Below are 12,681 nucleotides of genomic sequence, written 5' to 3' on the forward strand. Positions count from 1 at the left end.
ATTGCATTGGTCGTGGAGGAAAGCGGTGAGGCCTGCATTGTGGGCCAATTCATGAAAATCTTCATAGATACCGGTTGCTCTCAAGAAATCTTCAGAAGGCCATTCACACGCCCGAATCTCCGCGGTGCGTGGCAAATTATACTTAGGCTTCGGTGCCTTTTCCTTTGAGCTTTGGCTTGATGAGCCCCTCAATAATATCCTCATCATTTTTTTGAAACAATCTGAAATTTTTAGTAACTTCAAAATAAAAGTGAACCAAACTCAATAAAACTGATAGCAACTACTCCTACAAGTGCCTAGAGCCTATATCAAGCATTAGAACTACTTAGAACCATATAAATTTGACATGCAAGCTCAAGAACATGGTCACCTATGCAGCACAAATTTGCAATGAATAAAGCACTAGAACAAAAACTAATTGGACCAATGGAGGAGTCACATACCAAGGAACAATCTCCCCAAGCAGTTTTGTGAGAGGTGCTTTGAGCAAGGAGATCGAAAATCGCAGCAAAAGTGGCTGGAACTCGTGCTTGAGTTGGTTTTTCGGGTTTTTGTGAGATAGAGGAAGAAGATGGGTGCTGGGATAAGTGGAGGAGGGCCACCGTGGGCCCATGAGGCAGGGGGGCATGCCCTATAGGGGGGGGGCCCACCACCCTCGTGACCAGGTGGCAGCTCCTCCCACGATAATTTTTGCACAGTAAATCCTCAAATATTCCCGAAAAAATTATATTAAATTGGCATGGCATTCTGAGGACTTTTATTTTCGGGATATTTTTATATTGCACGGATAAGTCAGATAACAGACAGAAAAATACTATTTTTACTTTATTTAATATAAATAACGGAAAGTATAAAAAGGGTACAGAAGTTTGTGCTTCTAGTTTCATCCATCTCATGCTCATAAAAAAGAATCCACTAACAAGGTTGATCAAGTCTTGTTAACAAACTCATTCCGATAATCATGGAACCGGAGAAATTTTGAAAAACACTAAGTTACCTCAACGGGGATATGCACATCCCCTATAATAAGTATATCATATTTCTTCTTGACAGTAGGAAGAGGAAATTCAAAACCTCCAAATATAATTGATGGAATTTTCCCAATGGAATTGATACTATGAACTTGAGGTTGTTTCCGCGGAAAGTGTACCGTATGCTCATTACCATTAACATGAAAAGTGACATTGCCTTTGTTGCAATCAATAACAGCCCCTGCAGTATTAAGAAAAGGTCTTCCAAGAATAATAGACATACTATCATCCTCGGGAATATCAAGAATAACAAAGTCTGTTAAAATAGTAATGTTTGCAACCACAACATGCACATCCTCACAAATACCGACAGGTATAGCAGTTGATTTATCAGCCATTTGCAAAGATATTTCAGTAGGTGTCAGCTTATTCAAGTCAAGTCTACGATATAAAGAGAGAGGCATAACACTAACACCGGCTCCAAGATCACATAAAGTAGTTTTAATATAATTTCTTTTAATGGAGCAAGGTATAGTAGGTACTTCGGGGTCTCCAAGTTTCTTTGGTATTCCACACTTAAAAGTATAATTAGCAAGCATGGTGGAAATCTCAGCTTCTAGTATCTTTCTTTTATTAGTAATGATATCTTTCATATATTTAGCATAAGGATTTGTTTTGAGCACATCAGTTAATCGCATACGCAAAAAGATAGGCCTAATCATTCAGCAAAGCGCTCAAAATCCTCATCATCCTTTTTCTTGGATGGTTTTGGAGGAAAAGGCATGGGTTTCTGAACCCAAGGTTCTCTTTCTTTACCATGTTTCCTAGCAACAAAGTCTCTTTTATCATAACATTGATTCTTTGATTGTGGGTTATCAAGATCAACATCAGGTTCAATTTCTTCATCATTGTCATTACTAGGTTGAGCATCATCATGAACATCATCATTAATATTTTTACTAGGTTCATGTTCATTACCAGATTGTGTTTCAGCATCAGACATAGATATATCATTTGGATTATCAGGTGGTTCAGCAATAGGTTCACTAGAAGTTTGCACAGTTCTATCATTTTTCTTTTTCTTCTTTTTAGAAGAACTGGGAACATCAATATTATTTCTCTGAGAATCTTGCTCGATTCTCTTAGGGTGGCCTTCAGGATATAAAGGTTCCTGAGTCATTCTACCACTTCTAGTAGCCACTCTAACAACATAATCATTTTTCTTACTATTCATTTCATTAAGCACTTCTTTTTGAGCCTTAAGTACTTGTTCTACTTGAGTGGTAACCATAGAAGCATGTTTGCTAACAAGTTTAAGTTCACCTTTAATATCAGCCATATAATCACCCAAGCGTCTAATCATATAAGCATTTTCTTTTAATTGTCTACCAAAATAAGCATTGAAGTCGTCTTGCTTAAACATAAAGTTATCAAACTCATCCAACCACTGACTAGCAATTTTAGTAGGAGGGACTTCAGCTTTATCATATCTATAGAGAGAATTTAACTTTACTACCTGTGTCGGGATATCTGGATCAGGAGGTTCTTCAGTAAATAAATAATTAAGATCATATGTTTCTTCAACATGCGGTATATTAAGACCATGTATTTCTTCAATAGGAGGTAAATTCTTAACGTCCTCACCTTTAATACGTTTTTCTTTCATAGATTTCTTTGCCTCTTGCATATCTTCGGGACTGAGAAATAAAACACCTCTCTTCTTCGGAGTTGGTTTAGGAATAGGTTCAGTAATTGGAGCAGGAGATGGCTCAGGAGTTGGCTCAGGAGGTGCCCAATTATTTTCATTTGTCAACATATTATTCAATAGAATTTCAGCTTCATTCGGTGTTCTTTCCCTGGAAAGAGAACCAGCACAACTATCCAGGTAATCTCTGGAAGCATCGGTTAGTCCATTATAAAAGATATCAAGTATTTCAGGTTTCTTAAGAGGATGATCAGGCAAAGCATTAAGTAACTTGAGAAGCCTCCCCCAAGCTTGTGGGAGACTCTCTTCTTTAATTTGCACAAAGTTGTATATTTCCCTCAAAGCAGCTTGTTTCTTATGAGCAGGGAAATATTTAGCAGAGAAGTAATACATCATATCCTGGGGACTACGCACACAACCAGGATCAAGAGAATTAAACCATATCTTAGCATCGCCCTTTAATGAGAACAGAAATATTTTGAGTAAATAGAGGTAATGTGATCTCTCATTATTAGTGAACAGGGCAGCTATATCATTTAACTTAGTAAGATGTGCCACAACAGTTTCAGATTCATAGCCATAAAATGGATTAGATTCAACCAAAGTAATTATATCAGGATCAACAGAGAATTCATAATCTTTATCAGGAACACATAGCGGCAGAAGCAGGATCAGTTTCATTTTATCTCTAAGTGATTCTTTGTTCCATTTAATTAATAACCTCTTAAGCTCGTATCTTTCTTTGCAAGCAGAAATAGCGGCAGAAGATTCCATATCAAAAAACCTTCAGGGATAACAGGCATATTTTCATCATCACTATCATCATTGTATTCAGATTCAATAATTTCTTTTTCTCTAGCCCTAGCAATTTGTTCATCAAGAAATTCACTAAGGGGCACAGTAGTATCAGGCATAGAAGCAGTTTCATCATAAGTATCATGCATAGCAGAAGTGGCATCATCAATAACATGTGACATATCAGAATGAATAGTAGAAGCAGGTGTAGGTGTCGCAAACTTACTCATAACAGAAGGTGAATCAAGTGCAGAGCTAGATGGCAGTTCCTTACCTCCCCTCGTAGTTGAGGGATAGATCTTGGTTTTTGGATCTCTCAAGTTCTTCATAGTGTCCAGCAGATATAAATCCCAAGTGACTCAAAGAATAGAGCTATGCTCCCCGGCAACGGTGCTAGAAATTAGTCTTGATAACCCACAAGTATAGGGGATCACAACAGCTTTCAAGGGTAGAGTATTCAACCCAAATTTATTGATTCGACACAAGGGGAGCCAAAGAATATTCTCAAGTATTAGCAGCTGAGTTGTCAATTCAACCACACCTAGAAACTTAGTATCTACAGCAAAGTGTTTAGTAGTAAAGTAATATGATAGTGGTGGTAGCGGCAACAAAAGTAAAGACAGCAAAAGTAATGCTTTTGGTATTTTGTAGTGATTGTAACAGTAGCAGCGGGAAAGTAAATAAGCATAAACCAGTATATGGAAAACTCGTAGGCACCGGATCAGTGATGGATAATTATGCCGGATGCGGTTCATCATGTAACAGTCATAACATTGGGTGACACAGAACTAGCTCCAATTCATCAATGTAATGTAGGCATGTATTCCGTATATAGTCATATGTGCTTATGGAAAAGAACTTGCATGACATCTTTTGTTGTACCCTCCCATGGCAGCAGGGTCCTATTGGAAACTAAGGGATATTAAGGCCTCCTTTTAATAGAGAACCGGAACAAAGCATTAGCACATAGTGAACACATGAACTCCTCAAACTATGGTCATCACCGAGAGTGGTCCCGATTATTGTCACTTCGGGGTTGCCGGATCATAACACATAGTAGGTGACTATAGACTTGCAAGATAGGATCAAGAACTCACATATATTCATGAAAACATAATAGGTTCAGATCTGAAATCATGGCACTCGGGCCCTAGTGACAAGCATTAAGCATAGCAAAGTCATAGCAACATCAATCTCAAAACATAATGGATACTAGGGATCAAACCCTAACAAAACTAACTCGATTACATGATAAATCTCATCCAACCCATCACCGTCCAGCAAGCCTACGATGGAATTACTCACGCACGGTGGTGAGCATCATGAAATTGGTGATGGAGGATGGTTGATGATGACAACGGCGACGAATTCCCCTCTCCGAAGCCCCGAACGGACTCCAGATCAGCCCTCCCGAGAGGTTCTAGGGTTTCGCGGCGGCTCCGTATCGTAAAACGCGATGATTTCTTCTCTCCTATTTTTTCTCTCCGAAAGCAAATATCTAGAGTTGGAGTTGGCGTCGGAGGGTCTCCAAGGGGCCCACGAGGTAGGGGGCGCGCCCTAGGGGGGGGGGGCGCCCCCCACCCTCGTGAGAAGGGTGTGGGCCCCCTGGTCTTCATATTTGGCGAGGATTTTTTATTATTTTCTCTAAGACCTCCCGTGGAGTTTTAGGTCATTCCGAGAATATTTGTTTTCTGCACATAAAACAACACCATGGTAATTCTACTGAAAACAGCGTCAGTCCGGGTTAGTTCCATTCAAATCATACAAGATAGAGTCCAAAACAAGGGCAAAAGTGTTTGGAAAAGTAGATACGAAGGAGACGTATCAAACATCATAAACCGCTTGATAATGAGATAAATCTGTGTCATCCGCCAATTTGCTCGCTATAGGCCGCATTTCCTTTGTCAGCCTTCGAAGATCATCGTTGTTAAAATTTGTGCCATCTTCCTTCACACAGGGGTAGCCTTAGCTTATATCTGCCGGTTCAAGATCTTGAATCCACGCCTTGGCCCTGATTAGCGCAGTCAGCGCACCTGACCTTGCAGCTGATCTCTTCAGTTCATCCAATTGGGCAGGCAGCATGGCCAGCTTTTCGATGGTTTCTTTTATCAACGTTGGAGGAGGCTTGTTATAAGCGGCAGTGAAAATGGCTCGCTGGGATCCAGAATACAGTTGTTCTATCAAGGTATAGGCCGCTTTAAGCTTCATCCGCATGTCGGAGCCTAGATGAGTGACGCGGGACCCTGTCATGGTAAAGCAAGAGTGAACCGGCTATTGGTAAGACATTATGAATTGGAAAAACTTCATATGAGGATACTCACCAAATACAGCAGAGGTCATGGCATTAATCTGCCGTTTTAAGCCGGTTAGTTCTTCAACCACCGGCTTTAGGGCTGCTTCTGCGTCTTCGACCTTCTTTGTTAAACCGGCCTTCTCTGTCTCCCAGTCTGCATGCTCTTTAGTAAAGGTTTCTTTCAGCTTCTCCATGGCTTCTAAGGCATTTGTCAATTCTTCCTTGGCCTTGGAAGCCTCCGCTTGCTGAGATTTAATGTTCTCCTAAAGGTCAGCGGTTTGAGCATCCTTCTTACTCAACTCGGCCTACAAAAGTCAAGATATACCATCAATGGGCTATGTATATTTGAAGTACCAAGCATATAACAAGTTATGCACTTTGTACTTGGGGGCTAATGCATATTTGCTCTGTCATCAAATTTTTTTGCAAGTCTCAAGTACAATGCAAGCATTATCCTTGACACTTGGGCACTAATGTACATTTGTTCAAATCGGAGCATTGGTTAAAATCCCGGTTCACCTTGGAAAGATAAACCGGCCCTTGGGGACTACACAGAGGAAAACTACAGGAATACAATGATAAAGTACCAGTTTATTTCAAAGGATCACCTGACTTATGGAGGATAAGTATGCAAGGGTAGAGATATTATAAAGTCCCGATTTATGATTACCATCATAAACTGGCCCTTGAGGGCTACTTGAGTTGGTACTTACAAATTGGATTTACGAAAGGGAAAGTGATGAAAATACCTCATAGCGCTCCTTCATCAGATTCACCAAACCGGCTTCATAGTCACGGTTTCAGTGCAGACGGTTTAGAAAACCAGAGTGGAGTTCTTGAGCACTAAGATGGGCATAGATGGATAAATCAGTGCTCCATTTGCCTTTCTCCATAGCAGCACGCTCTTCCTTGGCACTATGTTTCGGCAAAATATTAGGATGGCCAGGAGAGGTGTGACTAATACCAGTAATGATAACCTCGCCTTCTTTGTCTCCAGCATCCTTTTCTGGAGTTGATGGAATGTCAGTAGTTCTCACTAGACTAGAAGGTTTGTCGTCAGTCCGGATTTGATTTGCCGGTTCATCATCTGGCACAGCAGTATCAACTTCTGCTTGTTCATCTGCATTATGATCTTGAGGGGGTGGTTCATGAAATGTGGCCTCAATATTTGGACCCTTCGGTTCTGCAGTTTGCTCCGGTTCAATAACCACATGGCCTTCGGGCGGATTATTCACCCGAGCCTTTTTATCGGGTCTGGCTTTGGCGCTAAAACAAAACAAGATGCAAAGGTTAGCAGAGCATATAAAGTGTGAAACATCAAAAGATTGGGTTGAAATACTTACCCAGCCACGGTTTTGAGAGGAGGGAGTTGGGTCGCTGTTGACTCGCCAGAGGATGAAGGAGGTGTCACCTGATAATTCGAATCGGACGGATTAAGAGGTTGTCAGAAATAGCCTGCCTTGGGATAAGAAGTATCAGAAGTGGGTGAGACCTCATATCGGCGCTTCCGAACCGGGGTGTCTGGTAAACCGGTCGAAGTAACCTTTTGGCCATTGTGCCGGGTTGTGCGGCGAGCCTCGTACTGCTGCTTCTTCAAAATAAATGTTGGATCCAAGTGAGAAAGAGGGTGAGAAAATCTTACTTTCCGGACTGCTTGACGGATTTTTTGTGTTGGCAGAGGATCTGAACCGGAGGAAAGGATAATTACCTCTGCATCATCAGCTTGGCTGCCCTCAACGTCCTCCTGATAAGTATCATTGTCAATGAGATGCATGAATAGTGAACTAAGTGAATCAAGTTCTACCTCTGCTTCCGGTTCATCCGGGTCGTCATCAAGCTCGAAACTAATGGGTTCAGGTGCTTTTCTCTTTGTGGTTTTCTTGACGACTTTCGTCTTAGGATGAGAAGGCTTCACTGCTTTCTCTTGACATTTCATTTTCTAGACAGGATCGTCATCCTGTGTAAACATGAGCAGAGGGTATTCAGAGATTGCACGGTTCAAAAATATCAGGTGTAGAGCGGAAGCACAAACAATACTTACAGCGGGCGGTTTGTTTTGCGTATAAAAGGGGCTTAACCCGATCTTGCTGCAGACAGCTTTCGATTCGTTCAACATTTTCTTAACAGATTCAGTGACTTCTTCGTCTATTAGCTGAATATTGATATGGCGTTGGGAGTCTTCTACGTCACCAGTATACTCACACATTAAACCGGAGCGGCGACTTAACAGCAATATGCTCCAGGATATCCAGCAACGGGCGAAGTCCACGCCTGTTAAACCGTTGGCCAAGAAGGCTCTCAGCTTGGTCAGTTGAGGTGCATACGAGGCCCGTTCCTGGGCACTTAGTCGTTGCGGAAGCGGATGAGCATTAGCATGCCGGTGAGCACGGTAACCCGGCAGAGGGTTTTCATCTTCTGGAGAAGTGTCTCTGTAGTAGAACCATGTCTGATTCCACTCTTTGGGGTGACTGTGAAGTTTGGCATGACGAAACTCAACCTCTTTCCTTTTTTGAATTGAGAAGCCGCCAAATTCCATATTGGGTCCGTCTACAAATTTAGTGCGATAGTTTAAATGGAAGAAATCCCGGAATAGCTCAATAGTTGGTTCTTCTTGAAGGTACGCTTCACAAAAGACTTGAAATTTGCAAATATTGGATACCAAGTTGGGTCCGATATCTTGAGCATGGAGCTGAAAGCTAGCAAGTACATCTCGAAAAAACTTCGATCTGGGCGATTTAAAGCCACGGCCTATGTGATCAACAAACACCACTACTTCACCCTGCTTAGGGGTGGGAGGATTTTCTGGCCCAGGAACTTGATACGTCTCCAACGTATCTATAATTTTTGATTGCTCCATGCTATATTATCTACTATTTTGGACATTATTGGGCTTTATTAACCACTTTTATATTATTTTTGGGACTAACCTATTAACAGGAGGCCCAGCCAAGAATTGCTGTTTTTGCCTGTTTTAGGGTTTCAAAGAAAAGGAATATCAAACGGAGTCCAAACGGAATGAAACCTTCGGGAACGTGATTTCTCAACAAACAAGACCCGAGAGACTTGGACCCTACGTCAAGACACAAAAGAGGAGGCCACGAGGTAGGAGGGCGCGCCCACCCCCACCAGGCGCGCCCTCCACCCTCGTGGGCCCCCTTTTGCTCCACCGACGTACTACTTCCTCCTATATATACCTACATACCCCCAAACGATCAAATACGGATCTAAAAACCTAATTACACCGCCGCAACTTTCTGTATCCACGAGATCCCATCTAGGGGCCTGTTCCGGAGCTCCGCCGTAGGGGGCATCGATCACGGAGGGCTTCTACATCAACATCATAGCCTCTCCGATGAAGTGTGAGTAGTTTACCTCAGACCTACGGGTCCATAGTTATTAGATAGATGGCTTCTTCTCTCTTTTTGGATCTCAATACAATGTTCTCCCCTCTCTTGTGGTGAACTATTCGATGTAATCTTCTTTTTGCGGTGTGTTTGTTGAGACCGATGAATTGTGGGTTTATGATCAAGTCTATCTATGAATAATATTTGAATCTTCTTTGAATTCTTTTATGTATGGTTGGTTATCTTTGCAAGTCTCTTCGAATTATCAGTTCGGTTTGGCCTACTAGATTGATCTTTCTTGAAATGGGAGAAGTGCTTAGCTTTGGGTTCAATCTTGTGGTGTCCTTTCCCAGTGACAGTAGGGGCAGCAAGGCACGTATTGTATTGTTGCCATCGAGGATAACAAGATGGGGTTTTCATCATATTGCATGAGTCTATCCCTCTACATCATGTCATCTTGCTTAAGACGTTACTCTGTTTTTAACTTAATACTCTAGATGCATGCTGGATAGCGATGTGTGGAGTAATAGTAGTAGATGTAGGCAGGAGTCGGTCTACTTGTCCCAGATGTGATGCATATATACATGATCATACCTAGATATCTATACCTATACTAATTAGAGACTCCCTAAAAATTACCATGTTAATTAGAAATTATGAGCCGTTTATCTCTGATGGGACCGGGTTATTACGGTGGAGATTAACTCATGTAACTTTTGCTTAATGATGTGCTTAATTCGACCAAAAAAACACCGAAGGCCCATGGTCCTTTCACCAGGGTTGTACAAAAAGAAGGCCCATGGTCGTTCCACCACAGTTGCTAAAAAAAGAAGTCCTCCTCCCGTATCCCTAACCTTCTAAAGCCCACCACCACACCCGTCGCTTGCCATGGATCGCGCCGCTGCCCTACTCCCCACCATCGTCGCCGCTCCCTGTCTCATCTACCGCCGCTGCCCACCACATCCACCCTCTGCCGCATCCCACCGCCTCCACCGCCGCCGTGAACCATCTCTTGCGTTAGTCCTCTCTCTTAGACCAGCATGCTGCGGCGGATGCTTCCGGTCGCGTGGTGGTGATGCAGCTGGTCGCCTATAAGCTACAACAATGGTTCCCTATTATGCCCGTCCTCTCATCGGACCATTGAGGCACGGATGTAACCGGTGAAGATCGCGCTCCAGGTAGCAAATTCGGCCGTGTTCTGAGTGGTTGCTCGGTGAGGTACTTTTCTTCTCTGAAGTTCTCTCTCTGAAGTGCCACTGGATTGCCATGTTAGTGGGCAGAATCTCCTCTCCCGCACACATGAACTTGGGTTTGGCAAGGAACTGGGTCAATACTACTATTCTTTGGCTTTGCAATGGTGATTAGATAGTTCTGTTTTTTCAAATCATGGTGCTTTAGTTAGTTTGTTAATGGGTAGAAGAACAGTTGATCAAAAGGCCCATAATCTTTTCATGGATGTAGAAGAAACAGAAAAGATCCTTTCACAGTTGTACAAGGAAGCCCTAATATCTACCTTCTCCACCTTCGCTTCCTCTAATCTGTACTCTATCCCTCCCCCAGTTGAAAAAAAAAATCCACCTCTCTCAAAACCAAGTCGAGGCATGGATCCCGTGTAATCAAGGAGCTTATTGCGTCAAGATTATTTTCCTCCTCTGGATCAGGTTCGTTTTCGCACAATTTTTGTTCTGAATTTATTTTCCTTCTGGTTTATACTTGAATCCACATTAACTTCGGATTTGGGTTCAATTTGTTTTCAATCACCCCTTCGGATAGTGTCGTGCGCTCAAGGGATTCAATCTAGAATCTTCTCACCTACAGTACAACCTATGGATGCCCGAGATCGGTCGGGGCATAACTATGCTCATCAGGTGAGTTCATAAAATTAGAAACCTGTTGTCTAAACAAACATAAACATGAAGGAGCCTAATGTCAGTTGTCAACATGCCGCTGGTTAAACCACTCCTAAATCAATTTTTGTATGGGTAAAACATGCCAGGGACCCTATATGGCAGGATTAATATCTTTTCTTGATTTCTTTTGTTGCTGCTCTGCCACAATCTCCTGTTCATGGAAGTACCTTGCCAAGCTAGCATGTCCTGGCCGTTGTAGGTAAGAGAATTGACTTCTGATTAACTTTCTTCTTCTTATCCTCTTTCAGTTAGATAGTTATATTGTGAAACACTTGACAACGAAGCTCTCTGTCAACAATTAGAGTATTGACGGTTTCTGTCGTAAATCTGAATGTTTTTGCGGGCAATTGGTTTGTAAAATCAATGGCACGTGACAACTACTAAAGCATTGAGTGTCGTTGCTGTTGCACTTTCTATAAGTATGGGAATTGATTTTCTGTCAATTGTGTGTTACAACTGACAACTACTAAATTTCAATGCCCTTTTTTTTGACAATTTTAGGTTAAATAGAATGGCGTGTGAAATAATTGGTGCTATCAAATAGGAGTAATCATGGCATTGTTGGGTACTATAGCAGTTATTCTCTGCATTGATATTAACGTCAACACAAAGGAACTCTCGCATATGTTTGCTTTGTCTCCAACCGGGAAATAATGTGTGCGTATATATCCACTGGAACGGTATCCGCGCTCCATACTCAGCTCCAGCGATACAGTTTAACGACGAGACACACTTATCTAACAAAGTGCTCACAACTTCCCAGCAAATGCTGCTCACTGACTGCCTCCTCCATTCAACAAGGAAAAGTTGACTGCTTGAGAAAAAGAAACTGTGAGTTCCCCACATCTACTGAACATCGTTTTGGTTACTTCGTTTCTATTCCTGCAGTTTTTGCATGGGCTTCAGATGTGATGCTTTGTATGGGAACAAGACTAATATGATTTGGGTTTGCTGCATCTACATTCGACTTAGTTGTACTCAGGAATGTTTTAGAAAATAATTCGCAATAACGTGGATGTCAGATTTATTAACTACTGCCTCTCTTGGTTGTGAAGGATTTGAGTATGGGAGTTTTAGTATGCCCTGACCACGTACAATAGATGTAGACACCATTGTCGCTTCCTTATTTTATGTGATTCGGATATTTTAAGACCTTATATGTAACATTGAATTATATAGTTATCTAGGTTGCCCGATATGTTCATCGATGCTGTGGACAACGATTTTGATTATCGTTTCCCATATGTATCTAATTAGGTTTTCAATTACACTTTGTTTTATTTATCATCTGTATCTAGAAAATCAGATTGTGAAGCTTACAATTTATTAGTTTTTCTGTGATTTCCCTTTATTTTGCTGATAGTCCACTACTCAGGATTATAAGAGCCATCATCTTTGTGAGTATTTTTCCTTCAGGTGTTGCAAGGTGTTAGTATGGTTCTACAGAGAAAGATGCACAACATGCCTAATTTTGTAGTTACCTTGCAGTTATGTGGATCTACTACAATTATATGATGTCCTCAAATCAGACCTTTTCAAGCATGACAAGATATCAGCATATATATATATATATATATATATGTAGCACACCTTTGGTTCAATCGTACATTCATAGTAGTTTGATGTACTACGTTTTGGTTGGCGGAGAGGATTCTTATGGTGA

At 41.6% G+C, this 12,681-nt stretch overlaps 1 long non-coding RNA gene across 1 annotated transcript; it reads left to right on the forward strand.

Annotated features, from left to right (window-relative positions):
- Positions 1 to 10,687: 10,687 nt before the first annotated feature.
- Positions 10,688 to 11,185, forward strand: LOC125525693. The gene is made up of 3 exons (XR_007291395.1): positions 10,688 to 10,769; positions 10,882 to 10,976; positions 11,105 to 11,185. It is a non-coding gene; the product is annotated as an uncharacterized LOC125525693 (long non-coding RNA).
- Positions 11,186 to 12,681: the final 1,496 nt, after the last annotated feature.

The sequence above is a fragment of the Triticum urartu genome, chromosome 7, assembly GCF_003073215.2.
Source record: "Triticum urartu cultivar G1812 chromosome 7, Tu2.1, whole genome shotgun sequence".
Lineage (NCBI taxonomy): Eukaryota > Viridiplantae > Streptophyta > Magnoliopsida > Poales > Poaceae > Triticum > Triticum urartu.